Source organism: Tribolium madens, unplaced genomic scaffold (assembly GCF_015345945.1).
Source record: "Tribolium madens isolate multiple individuals breed KSU strain unplaced genomic scaffold, Tmad_KSU_1.1 Scaffold_91;HRSCAF=231;Tcas5.2_LG7, whole genome shotgun sequence".
Taxonomy (NCBI): Eukaryota; Metazoa; Arthropoda; class Insecta; order Coleoptera; family Tenebrionidae; genus Tribolium; species Tribolium madens.
In genome coordinates, this window is record NW_025401063.1 from 12952400 (window position 1) to 12970231 (window position 17832).

The 17832-nt window shown below is 33.0% G+C and overlaps 1 protein-coding gene across 1 annotated transcript in view; it reads left to right on the plus strand.

The window, feature by feature from the left end:
* The first annotated feature begins 203 nt into the window (after positions 1–203).
* LOC123012213 overlaps positions 204–17832 on the plus strand; it is a 161709-nt gene continuing 144080 nt past the window's right edge. The window contains exon 1 of the mRNA XM_044410088.1: positions 204–609. The gene's annotated coding sequence lies outside the window, so the exon portion shown is untranslated. The remainder of the gene's footprint in view (positions 610–17832) is intronic.

The window sequence follows — 17832 nt, forward strand, 5'->3', positions numbered from 1 at the left end:
ATGTGTAGTAAATGTTTAACGAAGTCAGACGACAACCACCCACGTCCTCCCGTTTACCACACACCCCAAAAAGGAACCTTTGGGATGTGCATCTTCAGCTTTGATACCTATGTGATAAAATACTCGAAAACACGATCATTTATTAACTAGTTCACGTAAGCAGGCATCGAGAGGACAAGCAGCAGGTAGCAGGAGCGTTGGCGACGGCGCGTCGACCTGCGCCCTAGTGGCGGCGTCGTTCAATAGCGTCGTCGTCGAACAGTGCCGCACAACCTTTCCCGGCGTCGGGTACTCAGCTGTTTGCCCAAAGGGAGCACGCGACCCATCGCCATACCATCACAGCAACCACAGAGCCAGATCAGCTGGTGAGAAGGCGCGACCTGCTGGGGATGTGCCGTGGGCTTTGACGCGGGTGGAGAGTGGTGGTGTGGCAAACGCGGTGAGAGTTCAGGTGATGCACTGAGTGAGGTGGTCTTCGACGAGGCCACGTGTGAGTGGGGAATTGCGCCAGACTGCCTCACGGTGCGGGTGCCGGCGGGCCTCGTCGCCAAGGCCGGTCATGTGCCACCCAATGGGGGAACCACCTCCGAGGAGAAAGCCTCCATACCGGTAAGTCATGACGCCCTCCACATGTGCACACACATAGCAAACTATTATTAGAACGCCTGCCTTCCTTTCTATACGCACCATTGTCACGATGACGTTGAGTTAGCGCAACCGCGACGACCGGCCAAATTTTTACGCTTCCTCCAGATATACCAAAACATGCAGGACCTTCACTTTCTTCCGGATGCCTGTACTCTATGGACTCCAAAATTCAAGACTCTCCACAATATTTCACTTTCTAAAATTATCTCAACAAGAGAAACTGCGATGTTTTGTCTTTCACACAATGGTTATATATACTCGAACTGCGATAACAGGCGTTCTTCGCAGGTCAAATCTACGTTCGTTGCTTTATTTGAAAGTCAATTACAATGGCAGTTATACGACAAACTAAATAAATTTGCTTCAAATCTAATTTTACCAGACAGTGTAACAGCGCTTAGGATTTAGAGATAAATCTACTTACGTTGGAGTTTATAAGACAGTGAGATAATTCTTATTATCTACACATTTTGCATTTTAATGGAAAATATTTAATAGTGCAAGATTTTTTCTAATACTCACCTTCTTATAATACAATAAATATTCGGCCAATGTCGTCTTTTTCATTACAATAAAAATATGTACTAAAACTGTTGTAAAGAAAGAAATTAGAATATATCTCTTTATTTAAACATCAGTATTCTTGTTCAAAAGAAGTAAATCAGGCTTTTTACACATTTTTACAGGGTTGCACTGAGTACTTTTAAATTTTTCATTTTAAATGTTCGAAATGGAATATTTATTTAGTAATTTAATGTAAGAAGTTTTAAAAATAGATACCACTGCAAAGGAGACGAAAAAAAAAATAAAAATCAGAGCCAGTAAGTGTAACCAAAAAAAAAACACAATACATCGTTAAATAGTTTTTTTTTTGACAAATTTTCTGAAACAATATGAAATAAATTACGTTTATCCGCAAACGTCACAAAAGTGACCACTTTTATGACTAAATGACACAGGTAGAAGTTTTACTTTTCAGACATGGAGTAAAAACACTGTTTTTACGCCTAGGCGTTTTCACTTTTACTTGACACTTACTTTGATATTTACCACTGTTGTGTTTTTCTTGTCTCTTTCGCTTTTTCAACATTTTCTGGAGAGGTACAAGGTAGATTATCAGCATTCGACATTTTGCACTATAAACTACGCCAGTTATTCACCAGTTAAATCAATCAACACTTTCGAAATCTCAACACAAATTTCGAAACTGACGCGTGACGTTTGTTATGATTTTGTTGCAAAGCAATAAGCAAAAGGTGATTTACTTGATTATTGTTGTGTTGCTCTTTTCTCTCCATCTGAATCGTTTGCAGATAAAATAGTATATGTTATTTGGAGTAAAAGTGAATTTATGTGGTCAGCTGAATCTATTTGCCTCATTCCGTTCGGCAAAATGAACGTTCAGTTCGCCACATAAACAATCACTTTTACTCCTAATAACATAATCTACTATTATTTTGTACTCAATGTTAAATAGTGCTTTTATCAACAAATTTTAGTAGATAAAGTTAGTCTTTTATCGTGTAGTGAAATAAAGTAATTTTTATTTACTCCACTTTGACCAGTGTATTCATCAGCCAGACACAAGAAATTGTGGTAGGTGACTAGGTGAGTACAAAATAAAACGAAATATTATACACGACAATAAAGATTGTTTATCTACTCGTGAAAAAAAGTCCACTCGTGTCTTTGTCACTCATAAACTTAACCTTTTCACTCGTAAATAAACAATTTCTTTATCGTCTTGTATAATAAAAAACTAAAATTTTTCACGGCACACATTTTGATATTCCGAACTCAAAACTCTAATATTTGACTTACCAGACTTATAACATAATTTACAACTTTATTATTTTATTTTTAGCGTCAATTATTATTTTACATAATTTGTCAGCGTCATTTTAACCACTAGTACATACTACAAGTATCTTTTTTCCGGAAAAAGGCTATCACATAATATGTAAATGGCTTGAGATTTTCTCATCGTCAATTTTTAAACAAATAGGAACATGAAATTTTCGAATTAAATGACGAAATAATTTGCGTGGACGAAATTTTTATTACTGTTTTTTTTTGAGAATATCTGTAAATAAAGGCTCTTAATTACTCATATTGCTAAATATGTTTTTGTACATAAAACAGATATTTTGCTTAATATTCTTAGCAGATGAAATTTGTAAGAATTTTTTTTAACTTTTAGCTGGAATACCAAATACGGGTACAACCTAAATTCATTCAGGTTGTCTGGAAAGTCGCGCACCTCCGTGACACTGTATCATCGGGCGATGCCCTAGACAACAAGAAAAATGTTTAAAAAAATCTATCTATAAAAATTTCGAAGTTATGAGAGTTTAAATTTTGCACTTTGACTCTATTTATTTTTGTTGAAAAAATAATTTTCCAAGTTTTTTTGCTACAGGCCATTAGAAGAGGAAACAAGGAAGCTGTATCCTAAATTGTAACTCTGTTTAGTGTTATTTGTGGCAAAATGTTTCTACCTTTACTAAATAATTCTAAAAAAACATATACAAGATCATCAGTATCGTTAAATAGACATAAAAATATGTCAAATTTTTTTGACAGATAGAATTTTTTAAACATTTTTTCAGTACTCTGGGGGACTACCCAATTACTCCGTTTCAAGGAAGTGCGCGAATTTCCGGACATACTGTATAATAAAGAAAACTAACAAATTACAAAAAAAAAACACATTGAACGGAAAGCTTTTTAACTAACGTCTTTTCTATTACTTCTCTGTGTCATTCATGTTAAAATTTGGAAAATGTTCAAAGAAAATGTATGTCGATTAAGTGTTTTGGCCTCTATCCATATCAGAGCCGGAGTTCACAACAATAATTTAAAGGATAAAAATCTGCTTTATTTTAAAACTTGGCCATGATGAACTTTTTTGTTAACTTTGGTCAATCCTTTATGTAACATGCTTTTGGCACACTTATCAAGAATTTTCATAAGAGTCGGGGAATTTTCTCGTGAAATTTTCGTAGCAAATCCCAATCTTGTGAATTATACAGTGTGTCACTCGTAATTGCCAAAGTTTATAAGAAAAACTTTCCTAATTTGTTAATTTTCGTTCAAGTAATTCACCACCAATCAAAGATTCATCACTCCGACTTTTTCCTGAAATCATTCTCATTTCCGGATTTCTTGAGCACCTTGCCAAGTTGACGCGACTGTTACTATAAACACAAGGGGTGGTTCATTTCCATGTCTCTCTGCCAGGTGCAGTCGCAGTGCAATAACCTTTTCCAGATTTAGGTTACACGGAACAGTTGATTCTCTTTGGGACTAACTTTTTGCGAGATTTTAAGATGTGATTTGAGACGTGATACAGAAACGGTTGAGTAAACACTAAACATAATTTTATCCGCATACGTCTTATTCATAGTTTTATTAAATGTAAATTTAAATTTCAGACATACATTAAACTTTATTTAGGTAGTAGTGGAAGCTTGCGAATTTTACTGCATCATTGCTGCAATTTGAGTAAATCTTTTAAAATTAATGAACAGAGAGCCTTAACATCAATATATTGATTAAAGGGATTCTTACATTAAGCCCTGTGATATTTCACTTCAAAAAAACTAACTTTTTAAAATAGATCAATTTTTTATGTAAAAATTTTTATTTCTAACATTCTTTTGGACATTTTATGTTTCTAAAAGTTTAATTTGGACAAAGAGTAATTTAGAGCAAGATTGATGACACAGCAAAGGAATTTTAAGCATCAGAATTTTGACAAATGATTCACTTCAGAAATCTCTTCAACTTACAAGTCTAGCTATTATAATCTATATTTCAGAAAGTTTGCTTCTTGTAAAAGTAAGTTTTAGCTTACTTAAAACTGTATTTTACGTGAAATAATTTACGGTACAATAACCTCCCTACGAAGATTTTATTTAGTTTCTAATAAAAATTTATTTTTAAATAAAGTGCTAGTTCAAAACTAAAGTTTTAAAAATTACTTTTTTTGTTGTTTTAAACAAAAGACTATGGAGAAAACCAAATTCAATATAAATATAGAGACTGTTTCATTATTAAAGCCGAAGCGACATTTCACGATTAGTTCTGACATACAAACTGACCGGTTGAAAAATGTCGCCGAAACTTTCTAATAATTTATAAACAGAGTTTTTTAAGTTTTTAATAGGATGGTCCTAAATATAGAATTAAAAAAGTGTTGCGTAAATTCTTAAAAAGAAACACCATTTTTGTGAAATGTTAATTTATCGAACTTGGACTCAGTAAGTGAGAAAATAAAAAAGAATATCTTTTTAGAATTATTATTTTAGTTTTGTTATCTTATTTTCTTAGTTTTCTAAGTGCTTACGTAGAGTATGTGTAATCAATTTGTGGAAACATTACAAAGTTCCTTGACGTGTTATTTTGATTTTTTTTTAAATAAATAAGCTTTAAAGCTCTTTCCTCGTTAACTAACATCCAGTGATAAATTTTGTAAATGTTTGTGATTATTTTTAACTTGTGATCGAATAGAATGAGTCAGTTGGAATTACATTGTTGTTGATATCTTGCGAAGAATCTCGCAAAGCACCCAAAATTTAATACAAAAGCTTCTCTTGCGATTTCACGCTACGCTAATAAATCGGAGATATTAAATCCGTCGGTGATAATTGCAGTCATGATTAGAAGGCATAAGAAATTTTAACCTTGCTTTAATAAACAGAATTTAATATAAACGCGACCCCTGAGTGTTATTAAAGCAGAGTTAGGTAAGTGATTTTGACATAAATATTAAAAATTTAATATGAACTTTGTGTGATTTATTACCTCGAATGTGCGTATCCAAGTTTTCATAAACACTCACCTGTGCCTATATGGGAAAAACAGATTGTTTTCAATGGATATATGAAGTTTTTCGCGTATGAATTAATTATTAAAAGTTGAAATCGTCTTAATTATTTAATTCCGTGAAGCTAATTCAACATATTCCGCTGAAATTGTTCATTAAAACTCATTTATTCCGTTACATGGAAGGAGGGTTCGGAATTGCGCCAGGAAAAATAGAACGTTGATTGTGCAAAAACGACCAGCGACTTGGAAAAAATCAACTCAGTTTCGAAGTTTAAATGGAAACGAGATTAAAACCATATGCACCGGCAAAATTTCTTGTTTGTATATACGTAGCGTCGGTATTGAAGTTTTTCCATTAGTTTTAGGAGCTTTTAAATAACTATTTCCGTTAAACTTTGCATTTTTCAGCTTTCATATTTCCAAAGTTCTGCTTTTTAGCGAATCGATCACTGACTGCAAGCTTTCTCTCCATCTCGAATGCCGTCCCAAATGCAAAGTAGACAAGAATATATTAGAGAAACTTTACGAATTAAAAGTTGGCGCTTCTGCTTCTTCACATTAAAATAATTATACTAAAACGTTTTTCATTAGAGGATGCGCCACAATAAAAACTTTTAATCTGACAAGATTTGCGCTCAAATTAAAAATCTATCGCGGACCGAATAATTTGCCAAAAATTTTTCGATGTCTTGTCACAAGCGTGAGACGAGTTTAATGAGCCAGAGTTTTGTTCGTATTCGACGGCGACGATACGATTATATAATTAAATATGTTGTTGTTGTTATGTGATGTATGGTATTTTAATAAAGTTTCTTGGAATTATCGAAACGTCTACCAGAATTGGGAGCTTGCCAAAAAACATATAATCCAGTATATTAGGTAATTTTATTGCACCAGCAGAAGATAAAAACACTTGATTTGTTTCGCAGATTACTTGCACATGCCAAAATATAGTGCATTCATACTTTTGGTGTATGTACTTCTTACAAATCAACTAATTTACGTGTATTCACATCAACTGCAAAAATGAAAAATATTTAAAATATACCATAATTTTTGCTGATTTTCGATTTTTTTTAACTAATTCATGTTGAAACAATGTTGAAGCAAAATTGTTTACCATGCTATATTTGATGTAAATCAAGTTTTACATTTTTTAAATAAATATCTGTAAATGCGTCTAAATGCGTTATTTTCAAGAGAGTTATTCCAACTGTTGTGGGAGTTGAAGTTTTTATTTAAAATATCAAAATTCCCCACTTCGATATCTTCAACAAAAGTTTTTCAATTTTATTGTGTTAATGTCTATTTTAAGAAATATAAATTGACAAATATTGTCATAAAAATAAAAATAAGAAATGTACGCATGTACACATTACACACTTTTAGTTGTATTCTAGAAAAATTCAAAACTTTATTAAATAGCTTAAATAGCTTAAAAAAGAAATAGATGGATATCAATAAAAAAAAATGTTTTGTATACGCTTTCAAAAATAGCTATTTTATGGACTTACTTGAGTCCCTAAAATAAGTTTTTTTGGACTCAATAAAATAGTTAGCAAACAATAAGGGATGTGAATGTGTTTTTGGCAGGGGCGGACTGGCAAATTTTTATATGGAGTGCTAAAAGTTGAAATGAGGGCCCAATATACAATACAATAAAAATATGTATAAAAACTACTTGTCACTTGTAGTATTTTTTTATGAAGGAGTTTGTTTCCTCTATTGAGATGGTGACGTCAGTTGAAATCGTGATGGTTTAATAACCGAAAAAAAATCTAAAAAAGTTTTTAGATGAACGTCTTCAGAGGCTGCTTGTAATTTTAATTTTTGTTTTTCTTTTCGTTTCTGTGCACCAAATTTATACTTATATTTCGATTTTTCCATTTATTTATGCCCACTAATAATACCTAATAAAAAAATAAAAAATTCAAATTAAATTCATTTAAGTAAAAACCATATTTTATATCGGTTGACTAAAAAATGTGTGGCATAATTTTAATTACGAACACCCCTCTACAATTGAGAATAGATAGTACAGTATTTATTGACCCAACTCAAAAAATAGAAAAATTACAACTTTCTAAAAGTCGTTATGAAAAAATGATTTTCTGGAAATATAGACAAAAAGACACTCTTTGATTTGGTGTAAACGGAAGTCTTGTAGAAGCTATACATTTCCGGTAGCAATGGGTCCTTCCAGTGTTGGGATCATAACTTTTTTTCTGCTTATTAATTTCTGTTTTTGATACAACCCAAACAATTTTTTTTTATAAAAAGATTAGTTTCATGTCGCCAAAATGTACCGTTCTCGAGTTATTTGAGTTTAAAGTAAATTCTACACCGCGCTACAAAATTAGAATTTATAAATTTTGAACGTACCTTGGAAAGAATCCACTACGAATCACGTCGCTGTCAATGCTGTCATATTTAATGTAAATTTCATTAAATCCAAAGGAACATTTGTTTATTTCTTGATGATTATAAATGCTGTAATTTTTCTATTGCTTCATGAGTTGGATTACTGTGTTATCTATGCTCATTTGTAGAGAAGTATTCGTGATTAAAATTATGACACAAATTTTTGAATCACTTGTATAAATCTGCGCGAAATTTTTCTTACATGCGTGTAAGACCTTATAAACATTGAGCTAAAATAATTGAAATTATAGAAATTATAGTTTTATTTGTTATGATGGCAATTTTTTAATTCCTTCAAACTAAACACACTTATATAGCTGCGAAAATCGCGGTTCAGCACTTCTAGCTCTATGCATTGTGGAAAGTTTATTTACAAATTTAAAATAATTGATATTATTTCAATGTGCTATTGACATAATAAGCCTACCATAATTGCGGGCCCGTAAGACCCAAGGGCCCGGGGTGCTATGGCACCCCGGCACCCCTGGCCAGTCCGCCCCTGGTTTTTGGGAACTTTAATAAAAAATGTTGTTTGTAACACGTTCCTTAAAACGTTTTTGTGGACTTATTTGCTATTCCAGACTCGCTTCGTCTCGTCTTTATAAATAAATGGCCAACTTCCGAAATTTTGAAGCGTTTACTTAAATTATTTTTTCCTCTAAAACCAGGGTCGACACAATTTTATAAGATACAAAAATTGTTTAAAAACAATGTTTCTTTTGAATAAAAGTAGAATTTTGTCTCTCGCATTACGTATGTATGACAAAAATATGGCGTAAAATGTGTTCAATTGTTAGTAGGTAAGTACTTTGCAGAAACAATAAAACAAAAGAAATAGCACCAAAACATGCAACTTGGTATAGAGTTAAATTGGGTTAAATCGCCTTATTTTAACCTGGAATATCTCAGGTTACTCTATATTTTCATCTTTTTGTGATATTCTGTATACATATTTACAAAAAGTGTACAGGTTGTCTAAAATAAAAAAAAACCTTGAGTCGCAAGCGCTGACTGGACAAAATAAGGGTGAGAACAGGTGCTTTACTTTTTTGTAGACAGTTCTACTGTTTATCTCGTTACAATCCCGCGTAAAATATAGTTCTTGGTGCAATATGGCATTTGATCAATGATTAAATAGAATAAAATTGTTTCAGAGACTGTACTCTAGCCAAAGCAGTTGTCCATCGTTCTCTTACAAAAACTCGCTCCTCCTCTTCTTTTTTATTCTAGACAACCTCTAGCACGTTTAGTTTTAGAAATGACAGAAGTCTATTTATGAAAGTAAAACGATTGAGTTCTTGATGAAAAAAAGTTATTTATAATAATACTATAAAGTGGTCAGTGTTTTATTTTTTACGAATAAGGAAACCTGAACAAAAAACTACAAACCCAATTAAAAAAAATGTTTCCGCTTATGGTTATTTTAGTATTTATTCTTTGAGAATTGAAGTAGTAAACATTGTTTTATTATAATTTTTCATGCATACAGGGTGCGCCAGAACTCGGGCTTCAGAGAAAAATGCCATGTAAAGTGAGATACCAGAAACATTAAAAAAATTCTAAAAAAGCTATCTATAAAAATACTTTGACTCTATTTATTTCTGTTGGAAAAATAATTTTCCAATTTTTTTGCTACAGGCTATTAGAAAAGGAAACAACAAAGCTGTATCTAAATTGTAACTCTGTTTATTGTTATTTGTGGATTTTATTGGCAAAATTTTTGTACCTTTACTAAATAATTATAAAAAAAACATATACAAGATTATCAAGATCATTAAACAGATATAAAAAATGTCAAATGTCAAAAAATAAATGCCAAAATCTTTTGACAGATAGAATTTTTTAATCATTTTTTTCATGTTCCTGGTAACTTATCTTGCTTGAAATTTTTTTCTGAGGCGCGAGTTCTGACATACTCTGTATAAGTATTTTCTGTTCCTACATAATATTTTGAATATATGCAAACTTTGTGTGTAGAAAGACTATAAAGGCTGCGCACTGCATCAGAAGTATGATTTATTTGTTCCGAACTTATGTTTTATTGTTTCAAATTAAGTATATATAATATTAGTTACCCGCACATTCGTTTGAAAAAAATCGCAACTTTGAAATAAACTTGACTTTGGTATATTGGAGGTAATTGTATCTATAACTGTGGTGGTTTTACTTTGAAAGTTTTCAAAACAGCAAACTTTTAAGATCAAAACACAACATTGTTCGGTCATAGCTCATTTATCGACTTGATGTATCACTTTGAAACTTAGATGAAACTTGAATTTAGGGGTACCTTCACTTTTGCAGATTTTGTCCCTTGAAAATTGAAACGGATGGATGTAACTTTCCATAAAAAAATTGCTACAATTCTGAGAGGGTTGCTAATTAACATAATAAGACAACTGTCGCAAAGAAGCGTAACTGTGCGTTTCAAATGCGGCTCATCTGCATTGTATTAGTGTCAAAAATGACATCGTCAAGTCTTTAAGAATGTTTCTACGACAACGATTTTCTCTTTGATGTGTGAGGTTAATTGCCGTCTAACGATATCTTCGCGTCCGTAGCTTTAATTTAATTGACATTTCGTTAGTCATTACGACACTCCTTTCTGAAGATGGTAGCAGAAACTATGGAGACGTCCATCAAGCAAATCGATGATTTATTCGGCATTAAAATGAAAGGTCGGAATGTTCATTGTTTTTCAAAAAGGATTGAAACGGTTTTTGCTCATAAGGATCAAACGGCTTGATCCTTTGACAAACTTTTTAAGACTCGAAGAGACGTTGCGACTTTTTCTTCTTTAAAACTGTTGTAATTAAAATAACTCGAAGTAAATTGTTTCGTAAAACATACAACTCAGCTGTTCCATGATTGTCATTTACAGACAAAGTAAAAAGGGATAAGACCCTTTATTTATTATTACTTTCAGGGGAGCACCCGGACGACAGGATAAAGGCCACCCGCCTGAAATAATTAATACAGGCGTTTTGTTTGAAGTGGAACCACATCGTTCTGATAAATCTGTACGAGAGTTTCAATTCAAACTAATTAAAGAGGTATCACGCTTCTGAGACTACTCACGAATTTAATTTATTGTCCCTGAAAAACTTCCAGTTTTTACAATGTACGACTACCGATTTGAGCTTAGGGGATTATTAATTAAAAGCTATATGGTGAATGCGCCGACTTTTTTTTTGCAAACGCAAGCTTTTTGTAATTTCTTTAAAATTGCCTGAATGCTCTACGCAATTCCATCTCATCGACAAAATAGCAATAACAAAATAAAAGTAAGGAGTGGATGATTTTATTAATCTTTTTTAATTGCTTGGGATCAATTATTATTTTTTTAATAGTAATTATTACTAACTACACAGTAAATTCTGGTCAGGCTATTATTCCTGCCTTTGATAAGCTCCTGTGTTGCTCCTCACATGACCTATTTATCGTCTTGCACAAGTCCAAACTATTGTAAAATGTTTATGTGAGATCACGGTCGATTACCAGAAGCGAAATCTATTTCGATCGTGTTTGTTTTGTTTTACTCTATTCCATTTTATCTCTTTTTGGTCCGTGCATTTAAATGTTATAAACATAACGTAAGGAATGTGCCAGATTTTCATTTTAACAGTTTACACTAGGCGAGCACATCCTCGCCGTTGCCGATTTATTAATCCTTCCGGCGGTGTCAAATGGAAAAAAACAATGGAGGTCGCCTAAGCCCGTTTTAAATGTATTCCTAGCTTGCGTATTTCACAGTGGTAGGAGGCCTCATACTTTTTTCAAGCATTTTAACCACCTTATCCCAGTTCTGTACCTACAGTGGATCCATTCATGTGAATTATTCATGTCTCTGCCGCCTGAAACCTGACCGTAACTTTAACGGGGTACTTTCATTTTAAAAATATTCCAGACCATTCCGAATAGACAAGTAACTTTATTTGACCAACATTTTATTCACATCACAATGTATGTAATGTACAGCCGTCAATCACATTCGAAGAACAACTCACATTGCAATGAAAATACGGCGTTTTTAGCATAGCTAAAGTAAGTACGGGTACATTACTAGGTTTTTGCTCACATTTTATACCTTCGTAATTTAAAAGGAATAAAAGCAAAATTCAATAAATATTCTTCAAGTACCAACAGTTCTTTCTTGACTGTGCCATGCTTCACATGTTGAAGCAACAAGAATTCTTCGCTTGCAGATGATACAATAAAGTATCGAAACGTCGCGACGAATTTAATAGTTTTATTTATCCTGTGTCCTACAACACCATTTACTACGGAATCAAGTATCAAAATTTTAAGGACAAGTATGAATATGAAAAACTAGGTAAATAAAGGTGGTGAAAGGGTGTATCTAAAGATAGCCGAAGTTTAAGAAGGTAGTATATTAATTTCTTGGTTTATACCTTATCTGAAAAATTATGCCACAATATAGAAGTTAAAGTAAGTGAAATCGGACGAAGTCAAGCTTCAGAACCTGATGTTTAATATAAACATTAATTTAACTTTTTAATAAGTCTACCTCTTTCATTATATTTTTCTGTAAAGTTTTATTTTAGTTTTAGTCAAGAGTCGATGTTTCTGAAGTGCGTCAGTATAATTACTGACCTTTCATATTTGAAAATAACTTATAGTGAAATTTGAATTTTGTTCAATTATTTAGCAAAAGCGGGATTGTAGGGTAATAGGAAGTTGAATTTTAACTTCAATCCGAAGAGCCTGCTGGTGATTTTTCACACTTGCGCTCTTAGACTTCTGGTGACAAGTGCGAAATTGGAACCAACCCTTCATAACAAATTGAGTGTTCACCGATTTACAAACTTATAAGCTTCGACGTCTCTATAGGAATGGAAACAATTTTTCTCCAATGCGTCTCAACGATTTAAAGTCGTTTCAATTCCATGGTGATATTATAATTCCGGGAAAAAATAACAATGTGAGATTGTAACAATGTATATTTTATGTTTCATGCATATGATCACCGGAGGGTATGCGTATGCAACGGTCCATTAAATTTTACGAGTATTACGTAAACATCTGAGCGTACCTTTATAGATTGTGCTTTTATTTAAAACTTCCTGAAATGATGGAAACCTGAGACCGAGAGGTAGAGCTTTTGACAATAGTTGCAGACGAATAAGCTTTGAAAGACGATATTTCGTTTGAGCGTCGCTCCAAGTGGAAAAGTCATATCGGAAAAAAGCTATTTTGTAAATGACTTGTTGATGCACTGAAAAGTCGTCTCGGCAATCTTGTTTCTTTCTAAAAGTAGGTTAACGCCATTTGAATCGTTGTAATCAAAACATAGGCTGTAAACCCTAATGCGTAATAATTATGTTAATTATGTAGCTACAAAGAAACACACGTGAACAATAAAATGGCACACAATAGAGCAATCTATGACTTTACGAGTCTAATGTACACTTTGGTGGACGTATGGTAAAATTAGTTTTGTAAATTATTAGTCTCGCAGGCATACAAGCTTTCATACAACTTTGGGCTTTTACAACTCGTAGTACAAAAGCCTCACATTCGGCAACTCAACGTATTTAATGAGTCTAAATCGCATTGCCAGTTCTTTATACATACATGCGAGACAGCTCTAAAAAACTTGTTAATTCCGCCCTCTAAAAGCATATGCACTTAAATAAACCTTCTAGTTTGAATTTCAACTAAATTCATGCATTTTCATAGCAATAAGCGACTTTTACACTAGACTTTGAGATCTCTACAGACCATTCGATAGCCTGTGCCGTCCATCCTGCGTCTTGAATATAAAATTCAGAAGAGCTAATCTAACTTTTCGCAATTTCTTTTCATTGTTAATTCCGTCTGCCGACTGAAACATAATAGAAGTAGCGAGGTTACGTTTATTTTATACACCATGAATTTTAAACTCGGTGTATTTTTAGTAATTGTTTCGGAAAATTACGATTTTCTACTGCAAGCGACTGAATCACTAAACATAAATTATATTTGGATGCACTTGCGGTGTCAACTGCTTATATAAATATAATTTTTTTTGCGGGCAAACGTGCCAAATTTTATACATTCTAGATGCGTGTACTGGACAAACTCTTTTCTCGTTGTAGGGCTGTAAAGCCAGAATACGTGCTCTAAACAATTCCGAGATGATGCTAAAAAGTTACAATAATTTGAAAGATCAAATTTTGTATTTATTTTCAACAAGTTATATTTCGTACATATGGACAAAATATTTTACATTAAAAATGACAACTAACAGCCTACATCGCAAAATTTGAATATTTTTCAATCAGATGAAATATTTTTTTTCGTGACACTTGATTGTTATTTGATCATATCTGTCACGCTCCATACTTGTTATGTCAACGATAACAGCCTAGACCCTTAACGGACGTTTTTATGCATGTTGCTATACAAAAGGCACACGCGAAAGGCTTCTTGTATCAAGTTGAATAATTTTGTCAATGAAAAGTACTTCTTTCCTAAACGACACTCGGTCGATACGCAAATAACAGCTTAAACTTCAATGTTGTCTGTTATTTGTTACATATAATGCTAAAAATTATAAAATCATTTTTTCTTTCAACGTGTCAGATATTAGAATTTTTCCATTGTAATGTTTACTTAAAACTTTTTTTATGGTGTAATGACTACTCCGTGTGACAAAACTTTACTATTTCTGCAAAACACAACGGCTCCTCTAAAGATCGATGACTAAGACATTTTACAAATATGTACTTAGTATGAATACTTTTTTTTTATAAATTTTTGGATTCATATTCATTTAATTTTTTTTTCTTTTTGAGTAGGTACCTAGTTTTTGTGTGTTTTTTAATTTGTTGGTGGTTATTTATTACACAAAACCACTTAACGAGAATTGAAACCAGAAACAAAAAACTAAAACAAAGAGACGTGTCTTTTGTTGCTTGTCGGATGGTAAGAGTAGAAAAACTATTGTTTCAGTATCAATCACCAAAGGGATTAGGTAGAAGTATTGATTGGTGTATTCTGAAAAGTCTTTGGTTACTTTGTATGAAGTCGTTTAGTGTCTTATCAACAATTTTGATTAGCCGACAATAAATAGAACCCGCAGTACCCTAGAAATTTAATTAAATTTTAGTTGGAAATCGATCGTTGTTTTCTCAAAAATCCGTTTCAAGTTTTAATCTGGTGAGTTTGAAGAAATTTTAGTGCTGATAAAGCTACATCTAATACGTGCCTCGTAAACTTTTTCCGATCAAATGTAGTCTGTTTCAAAGTATCGACGTCTGTCTCTTAAGGAAGACTCCAATTTTTATTATCCTTTGTGAAGTTGACCGGTTTTTGCCTTCTTCCTCCTTTTCGATCCGATACCGGTTTAATAATAGAGGAGAATTTTAGATGGCTGAAACAAGCGGACATTTACGTATTTATGTCAACGTGCGGAAATCTTCCGCTAATGTTTCAATCTTCCGTCAAGAACAAATCAATGTGACATCTTATTTTCCGTTTTAATTAAGTGCACGAGTCCAGTAATTTCATAACACGATCCGCACTACCACATTGTAATCCTGGACTAGTTCTGTACAGGCAATAATTGAACAGAGATGGCACAGTCGTACAAACAATGGCAGCAGGTGCTTTGGTTATTTTGGTCGGCGATTGTGCACAACAGATTGCGCTAACGCTAATACACATTATTATTAATGATACAACAGAAAAGCATATTGCGGTTGAATTCCCGAGATTCGATTAAGTAACGAATTTATTCTGATCGTCTCAATGCAAATTGACGACGATCTTTAATTAAAATTTAATTCTGAAGCCATTGACAGACGATAATTACCTTCATTTTATTCCTTACCTACTCAATATCACCGTTTAATAACAAGCAAATCGATACCAATATACTATAGAAAATCGGAGATTCCAACGATTCCTTCTATTGAATTACAAGCTTTTCGCTAATATGTTGCCATTAATTTCTGAGGAATGCAAACCATTTCCAAGGTTCCAATAAGATCTCTGGTCGTTAGTTTGAACAAAATGTTTTGCAAATTCACTCAGAATTTCTTAGTGTGTCTTCCTTTGATGGTTATTGTTTTAACATACTCCCTCATAACTCGTCTTTTTTAAAAGAATTTAGTAATTTTCATAATTATGTAAATAAGCAAATTGTTCTAAATGTTAGAACTACGTAACCTATTTGACAAGGTGATACGAGGATGATTTTTATATTAGAAACCAAATATAATGAATTCCACTTTTTAGAATTTGTTATAAAATCATTTAGATGTGTTCGTAACGACGAACTTCTTTCAAATCAAAGATATTCTAACAAAGGAGTCTTAAATTTTCTTGGCTTTCTTTCGGCTTCATTTTAATAATTTAGGAAATAATTGGTTTGGGAAAGAATTATTATAAATCGCTTGGTGCTAGATCAGGATGGTAACATGCGTGGGAAAACAACAAGTTACAAACTCTGAAATCATCATGGACTAGTTATAGGGGTTTTTGTATAGCTTTTTGTTGTTTTTTGCATAGGTGTGATGTGTGTTTTTCAAGAAGGTTCTTGTTGCAGTTTTTTATATAGGATTTTGTTTTTTTTTTCTGGCCTGTTCTGATTTTTCTCAATTCTATCACTTACTTTATAGCTTGTTTTAGCTGGTTTCCAGAACCTGTTAATAGACATTTTTATCTTGAATCTATAATCATGGCTTAAAAGGCAGTCATTAAAAAAACCGTATCAACTTTTTCAAATTTAAAATTGCCAATATGCCAACACACCACTTTTCATTCTAGGAGTTTATGTGATTTGTTAAGGCACACTGTCGTTGCTTGCAATCATGTTTTATAGTGACCCTTTTTGGATCCTGATTAGGACTGTTAAATAGCCCCGAAATCAAAATTGTGAACACCAGTAAAAGACGTCCATATAATTCTTTCCGAATCGTCGATTCAATGGAAGAGTAAACACAGCATGCGCTACTTTTTTATTTCTTGGGCGAATGTGGCACTTGATTTTTTATCACGAACACATTCGCTTCTGGAACAAAGCCAGCGTGATTTTTATCTGTTTGCGGACAAACACTGTGGGTCATGGAGGTGACAATTGAATGTCGGTTTTATTTTCGAGACCGTATTTTGCAGATCTTTTGTACGTCGTGCTGGTTTACGTCAGTTGTAAAACTGTGTAAGATTACATTACTGCAATAAAAACGATGTTTGTGCATGTATATGTGCATTGTTGGTATTGGGTCGCATGCCTGCCAACATAACGAACGTCGAAAATACCGACTGTGGTGTAATTAGGTTTGACGTTTACTAAAACGGCCCCTCGAAGATGATAAATGGTGTTGTTTCTGGATTCGGAGACGAAGAGGAAGATCGTTTGTTACGTGAGATGAAATTGACAAGTCTTTAGAATCATCCGCGAAATTAATGACATCATAAACATGTCACTGTTATATATTTACTTTTGTTTTACGAATCGTTTTGTAATTGAGTTCGCCTCCTCGAGACTCAATCGAAATAATAGCTCTTGTTTCTTCGACTTTATTGTTCTTTATTTTTAGACGGCAATTTCGACGGACTAAAGTGAATTCTGATTGCTCGATCGAATTACCCTTCCAATTAGTCCTCGACGACAAAATACTCCTTCTAAATGCATCAGTCTTTTTTACGACCTGAAAATAAAAACCGAGCAATGGTCTCTGCGAAAAAAATAGGTACCTTTTTCGCACTTTTAGTTTTTTACCAATTTGGTTTTGTTGAAAAATCAGATTACAGTAATGTTTTTGTGTACTGATTCGGGTAGTTACGCCACTGCTGTGGATCATACATCAAGCTGGAAATTGCATCGTACTATAAATCCACTGGAGCGAATAGGACTAAACAAAACTTTTAAAAAGGAACAGGTGCATTATTAGTTGCAGACCGTTAACCCACATAGTCAAATTGCATTCG